This window comes from Coenobita brevimanus, chromosome 6, assembly GCF_032717465.1.
Source record: "Coenobita brevimanus isolate Jiangsu-jjx chromosome 6, ASM3271746v2, whole genome shotgun sequence".
NCBI classification, from domain to species: Eukaryota; Metazoa; Arthropoda; class Malacostraca; order Decapoda; family Coenobitidae; genus Coenobita; species Coenobita brevimanus.
In genome coordinates, this window is record NC_136959.1 from 44,388,506 (window position 1) to 44,396,973 (window position 8,468).

The window sequence follows — 8,468 nt, forward strand, 5'->3', positions numbered from 1 at the left end:
TCTGCTTTCCCACGTGGGTCATTTGTAATATTGCCATCTGAAGATTTTAGTGGGGGAATGGAAGATGACTTGTTAAAGTTATTATTGAAAGAATTAAGAGTTGACCAGAATATTCTATTGTCATTAGGATTGTTAAGTAGTTTTGATGCTTGCTTTTGAAGAAAGTTTGATTTAGATAGATTTAATACATCTTTTGCATGATTTCTAGCAATTTTAAATTGGGAGAGTGATTCAGATGTTTTGATTTTAAGTAAGAGTTATATGCTAATGACTTTTGGGCTGTTGCTCTGGCACAATTGCCATCAAACCATTTTGGAGAGTTTGATCTTTTAGTGAATTGTTGACTTGGTATGAATAAATCCATACCAGCTAGTATTAAGTCGCAAATGTGGGACTGGGTAGAATAGGGATCACTAGAGAAGAAAGACTGCCATGGAACATCAGCAAGATAATTTCTAAATCCATCCCAGTCTGCCCTGTCAAAGTGCCATCGGGTCACCCTGACAGGTTCGGAATGGGGAGGTTTAGGAGGGTTAACTAATGAGGCTTTGATGAGATTGTGGTCAGAGGATCCAAGTGGTGACAGTACCTCTATCCTGTATTGATCTGGATTATTTGTCAAGAATAAATCCAAGAGATGGGCATTATGGTCAGGATTTTCAGGTATTCTGGTTGGTTGCTTTACCAACTGGGTGAGATTAAACGATTCCGCAAACAGCTCGCATTCTAGACCAGCGTCGTCAGTCCTCAACCACACCACGCACCTCTCACAACCACACCATACGCCTTCTACAACCACACCACACACCTACCACAGCCACACCACACACCTCTCACAACCACACCATACGCCTTCTACAACCACACCACACACCTCCCACAACCACACCACGCACCTTTCACAAATACAACCACACACCGACAACCACACTGCATGCATCCCACAACCACACCACACACCTCCTATAACCCTACTGCACATCTTTCACAACCATACCACGCGTCTCACACAGCCACACCACACACCTTCCACAGCCACACCACACACCTTCCACAACCACACCACACACCTTCCACAAACACACCACACACCTCCTATAACCCCACTGCACACCTTCCACAACCACATCACACACCTACCACAACTACACCACACACCTACCACAACTACACGACACACCTACCACAACTACACCACACACCTACCACAACCACACCACACACCTACCACAAACACACCACACACCTCCTATAACCCCACTGCACACCTTCCACAACCACATCACACACCTACCACAACCACACCACACACCTACCACAACCACACCACACACCTCCTATAACCCCACCGCACATCTTTCACAGTCACACCACGCGTCTCCCACAGCCACACCTCACACCTCCCACAACCAGGCCTCCACAACCCCCACAGCCACAGTACACTCCTCATATAGCCACTTCCGCCCAGTCTTTCCATTTCTTTGTTTGTCATCCAGGCTTTTACTGCCCCATCAGTAGCGTTGAGGCTCAGTGCAAGGTTACCCATGTCAGACACTTAAGATAAGAGTGACCAGTGTTCTCTCTTAAAGCAGTATTACATGAACAGTGCATCTCCAATTAACCGGGGGAATTACTTAATCGCCGGCCAAATCCAGTGGGAGTACTATAAACCACTAGACCAATAGGGGTCAATCCGATTATATGGTGACCACCCAACGTAGTAATTGGTATCCTGTACTGCAAAAGAATTCGTTTGGTCTGTCATTTATTTAGAGTCACTTCATAGTAGCACTACATCAAGTGAGTGGATGGTGGGCATCTCCACCGTCTTTCTTGCTTTCCTATCCATATCTCCATCTCATAGAATTTGTTATCGTAGGCACAGTCTTCTTTGTAACATACAGCCTCTTAAAGACCAATAAGTTTGTTGCTGTTTGCTTTCCTTTGCATTCCTTTGTACTTTGTATGTGTGCTATGCTGCTAATTCGTCTAAACCCCCACTATAGCCTCCACCCCCACGTTCCCACAGAAGTCTCATTTGACATTAAACTAACTTAACATTACGTAGCCTACTCATGGTGGGGACTACTCTGATATTTCAACTAATGCCAAACGATTTTTAGCAGCAAGCGAATCATAGGAGCCTGAGTGTTAAGCCCTTTCTTGACCCCAATCCGCTGAAGACCTTGATTACAGAGTGTTGGGTGCAGAATACTCGCCAATCCCTATATATATCCTGAGTCGGCCACGCACACACGCTATCACATGCACCCCACACCCACACACCATCATGCAGTTTTATATAGCTTTCTCACTACACACACACACACACACACACACACACACACACACACACACATACACACACACACACAGGATAACGTACATCACAGAATCCTACACACGACCACACCCACCCACCTAGCCAAGCACAGGCAGACACGATCATAGGCTACACACCCATACAATACCATATGCACCAAAGCATATTCCTTCACATCCTCATACAATCACTTACATCAACACAATCATCCACCCCAACATAGTCATACTCATCCCGCACAGTCGCATTTCCTACACAATCATACACATACCCTCACAATCATAAACTTACCCACACGCATTCGTAATAACACACACGTGCAAACCTACACACATACACACCCACATACACATCCAGGCACGATCATACACATCCACATACACTTCCCATCACAATCGTACACATCCATATACACTTCCAGCCAATTACACACCCGCAAGCACATCCAAGCACAATCACACACTCACATACATCCAGATACAATCACACACATCCACATGCATGTCCAAACACATCCATACAGACCAAAACACAGTCCTACACGTTCACATGCACATTCAAACACGTCACACACCCACATGCACATCCAAGCACAATCATACACATCCCATACACATCCAGATACAATCATGCACATCCAGACACGCTCATACACATCCACACACAATCGACCACACCAACACACGCCTTTAGTTCCGTCCAATAACTCCCCGACTCTCTGATTACCACAGATTTCACGACTCATGATAAAGGGTTTTGTTAAGTCCACACACACACACACACACACACACACACACACACACACACACACACACACACACACACACACACACACACACACACACACACACACAACCTACGTCACAGGGAAGGTGGCACATGGGGTTGGTTGAGGAAGTGGTGGCGGTGGTGGGATGAAAGATTATTGTGGGGGTAGATGGGTGGTGAAGGTCAGGAAGAAACAAAGTCGTGTGTGAATGGTGGTGGTGGTGGGGGGAGATAGTTGCGGTAGAAGGTGGTGATGGTAGTGTGGTGGTAGTGACTGTTTATCGTGGGGGATATACTGTAGAGATGGGTGATGGTAGTGATGGTGACGGTAATGAGAAATGATGGTGGGGGACATGGTGATGAGTGGTAGTAGTGGTCGTGGTGGTGATAGTAGTGGTGGTCGTGGTGGTGGGGACGAAAGCTGTGAGTGATGTTATTGTGGATGGTGGTGATGGAGGTGGCGGTGGTGGAAGTGAGTGATTGTGATGGGGTGAAAGTGGTTGTGCTGGTGGTGGTGGTTAGGGTGATAGTGGTGGTAGTGGTGGTTAGGGCGATAGTGGTGATGGTGGTGGTGGTGATAGTGGTGGTGGGGAAGATCGTGGTATGTGACGTTAATGGTGGTGATGGTGGTGGTGGCGGTGGTGGTGGTGGAAGTGAATGATGGAGGGGGGGAGACAGTGGTGAATGTGGTGGTGAGGGTGATATAGTGGTGGTGGTGGTGATTGTGGTGGTAGTGGTAGTGATGGTGGTGAGGGAAATGGTGGCGATGGTGGGGGTGATGGTGGTGGGGGAGATGGGGGTGGTAGAGGTGGTGGTGGTGGGGGAGATGGGGGTGGTAGAGGTGGTGGTGGTGGGGGAGATGGTGGGGGAGATAGTGGTAGGGGATGGTAGTGGCGGTGGTGGTGGTGGTAATATTGAAGATGGTAGTGGTGGTGATGCTGAAGATGGTGGTGGTGGTGTTTTGTAGGTAGGTGGTGGTGGGGAAGATGGCCGTGATAGTTGTGAGGGAAATAGCAATGGTGGTGCAGATGATGGTGGTGGTGGTGGTGGTGGTGGTGGTGGTGGTGGAAGAGTGACAGTAACGAGAAAGATACGAGTAGTGGTGGGTGATGGTAGTGGTGGTAGAACTGGTGGTGGTCGTGGTGGTGAGGGAGATAGTTGTGGGTGATAGTAGTGATGGTGTAGTGGAGGTATACGTGATGGTGGTGGTGGTGGTGGTGGTGGTGAGGGAAATATTGGAAGGAGATGGTAGTGGTACGTGATGTTGATGGAGATGGAGGTAGCGGTGGTGGGGGAGATATTGGTAGGTAGATGTGGTGATGGTAGTAGTGATAGTGGTAGTAATGGAGTTGTGGTAGATGAGTGGTCTGAGGGAGTATTGGAAATTGTGGGTGAAGACTGTGGCGATGAGAGTGGTGGCTGGGGTTGGTGATAGCAATGGAGGAGTGAGCTAAGGTTGGTTGTAGTGATGGAGGTGAGGGTGGGGGTTAGTTGTGGTGATGGAGGTGAGGGTGGGGGTTAGTTGTGGTGATGGAGGTGAAGAGGGGGATTGGTTGTAGTGATGGAGGTGAGGGTGGGGGTTGGTCGCAGAGATGGAGGGGGGTGGGGGTTAGTTGTACTGATGGAGGTGGGATGGGGGTTGGCTGTAGTGATGGTGGTGGGGGTGGGGGTTGGTGGCTGTGATGGAGGTTGGGGTGGGGGTTGGTGGCAATGAGGGAGGTGGGTATAGGGGGGGGTTGGTGGTAGTGAATGGTGGAATGAGGGAGACAGTTTGGTGAAGGAGATGATGTTGGCGAAAGTCTAGAAGTAGTAGTGGTCTTAGGTAATTGATAACTGTGACTAATTTATGTCGGCGGTGTCAGTCAGGAATGGTGATAGTGGTGATAGTGATGGCAGGAAGGTGATGACAGCGAGTAGTGGTGGATTCCGATGGCTGAGTGGTAGATACGAGTGGATGAAGAGTGGATGCAGACGAATTAACACTGCATACAGGTGGCTGTGTGAGGTACGGATGCACGTGATAAACATATATATTTTATTTTTTTTTTTTTTTTTTTTTTTTTTTTAAATCGAGGCGAAGATGCATTTGACAGGTTTGTGATGATTGGCTGAATACAACATTACTTAATAATCTCTTCGCTCGTTAGCGTTATTTATTGACAACATACATCTGAGGGGGTAATTTGAGTTAGTAAAAGTTATTCGGACATGTTGCATTCTGCCAATCATCACCAACCTGTCAAGTTCATCTTCGCCTCGATAAAAAAAATGGAGTATAGTAAGAATAGCTATGTGGTATTGATAGTAGTGGTAATATCTGCAAAGTTAAATAACGATATTCAGCGGTGGAGTGGTAAGTAATAATCGGTAATGGATGCTGGCAATGGAGAGGGTGACAACGTGGGAAAGAAATAATGGAAATTTGCGTTCAGGCTAAATATACGCGATGTCAGGGAGGATAAAACACAGGATGCAATTAAGCTGAGGGAAGTTGCAGAGGTGTGACTGTGTAACAGGTGTATCAGGGGCTGCTACGTCGGGTATAATGAGAGAGAGAGAGAGAGAGAGAGAGAGAGAGAGAAAGAATATGTAACAAAGGTATATGTAGTGGAAGGAACAGCATTCATAATGTATCTGTAACGACGCCATTGACAAGCATCGCACACACACATATACGAGGGATTGTTGCCTTATAATGAAGACGGATGATTATTGCACAGTCACGAGCAATAGTTTCTTTACCTCCCTGAGAAAAGAGAAAGACAGTGTTGGAGAAAGATATGACTAACGAACAGTAGCCGGTGTAGTAAATAAATGATGCTTCACAACATTCACTTGGCTGAACCCATACATTTCTCATGCCCGTGTGAACAGCTATAAAGAAATTTTTAAAACATATCCATTCATCATCCTCTTGTATGTTTTGTGAGAAAGCCATGTGAATAAGTGGAAAGCCTCCTGAACTATTTACAATACATTCTCGGAGTCGGTGCTTCAAAGTCACACTCAAAGATTCACGATACTACCCTGTGCTTTGCAGTATACCGGGTCCATCAAAGCACACTCCAGGAACCATCACGTAAACCACACGCTAACACACCACTCCCTATGGCTTTGTTCAGTCACTGAAGCTTATCTATGAATTTTTTAAGGCCATGATTCTTGTACTCGACTCGAAATGTCTTGTCGGGGTCATGCACCACCGTTACTACCTTTAACAACACAGCCACAGTAACAACAAGAACGAAGTCGATATCACAATACAGCCCTAATTTTATTATATGCTGTCCTCACTACCAGTACCATTCTCATGCCTAAGTTGCATTTGGTATTCATTCTTGCTCTCCAGATGATTTTATTCAATTTATGAAGACTATTCGAAAAGTCTCTCCAAAGCTTAAGAAAATTGTCGAGAGATAGAAAGTTCTTTAAAAAATATCTTAACTAGAGGAGCTCATCCCTCCGACAAGGGCAACGTAATTTCCAAACTACTCTTCATAATGGGTTAGGTTTTCTCTTCATCGGTTAAGGTTTCACAAAAATTGTTTTCCCGATCCAGAATCTGTAATACGATTCGGATCGGTCCCAAAATTTAATCGATTGTTCCCTGGGGCATGGGATATCTGTCCACCAAATTTGGTCCAGATCTCTCTTTTAGTTTTTGAGTAATCTAACTAACAGACAAACAAACAAATAAACAATCAATCAAACGGGTGAAAACATACTTTCCTTGTCTGAGAGAATGAAGGATCGAATTAAGGTATATTTCTCCCACATTAGAATTCAAGTAAGTCTATCTCTAACCCGTCGTCCGTGCCACCCCCCCCCCTCCACAAAATCACCGAAAAAGTTAATGTTCCTGCACTTTATAAGCCATACTAACTCTCCACATAGCCTCTCCCCTGGGAGTAGCATATGCAACAGGTTCGGAAATTACTACTCAGTCTTTCTATTATACTTCAGTGGAACAGTTTGGAGCCTCAATGATACGCGTCGGTTCGACAAGGTATACATCATGGACATGTCATGTATGGGTTGGAGGCTCACCTAACTGGTTCAGATTTATCAGACGAGACTGACAGATACAAAATGAACGACAGATGGATAGATGCAGATACTTAAATTACTAAATAAATAAACTTGCATATGTATACATATACTATATATATATATATATATATATATATATATATATATATATATATATATATATATATATATATGTGTGTGTGTGTGTTTGTGTGTGTGTGTGTGTGTGGGAGAGAGAGAGAGAGAGAGAGAGAAAGACAGACAGACAGACAGAGACAGACAAACAGACAGACAGATAATTTGAGTGGGAGGGAGGGAGAGAATTAGAGTGAAAGAGAAAAAGAGAACGATAAGAAACACGTGTGCAATGAGGCAGAGGGAAGGAAGGCAAAAATACTGTACACACAGCAGACACTTCAGCTCAAGGACAATTTATTATATCCCATTGGATCCCACAGCTGCTGGGCCAGGCACTGTTCCGGGAGGGCCCTAAGCGTACCGCCCTCCGCCTATCGACTCATAGTGGCGAAGCTCATAGGTCCCTACCCGGGGGTTCCCTACTTTATTATGATTTGAAAATTCCCAGTTCTGTCCAATACTGGGGACACTGGGCTCCAGTGGGATATACATTATAATATGGGAAACGCCACACAACATATTTAACTTAGCAAAAACAACATCGACCTGAAGGGAAATCCCAAACCACTTTATTCATCTTTGTAAAGTCGTCTACACTCCAACAACTTTTATTCACGCTAATGACAGACGATATCATTCAGCTGAAGGTACCTTTTACGAGTCATACTGTATCGAATGAATTGGGTTCTAATCGGGCCGCAAGTTTTATATAATTTACCTGTCTATTGCCAGACGGCTTAATCCCGTAAGGGGTGGCCACAAACAAATCTCCTCCTTGTCGCCCTGTCCCCTGCCATCTCACTGCCTTGCTCCCAGCTCACCCCCTCCCCCGTCTCTTATACTCGTATACCTACCCACTCCATCCCCCTATCTCATTTTTGGCCTTCCCCTCCCTCACACCCCCTCCACCTCACTCACATACACACTCCTAGTTAGTCTCTCGCTCTTCATCCTCTCCACATGGCCAAACCACCACAGTGCATTTTTCCTAACGCTTTTTCTCACATCCATATCCATACCACAACGCTCCTTCACTTCCTCATTTGTCAGTCTGTCTCTCCATGTAGCCTAACTCCACACGCTCCTCGCAAATAACTCATTTTCACTGCTCTCACTCTTGGCTTATGTCCTTCCAACAAGGTCCAAGCTTCACTTCCATACCTTAGAGTTGGTATCACACTACTGTCATGCAGCGACTTCTTTATCTCTA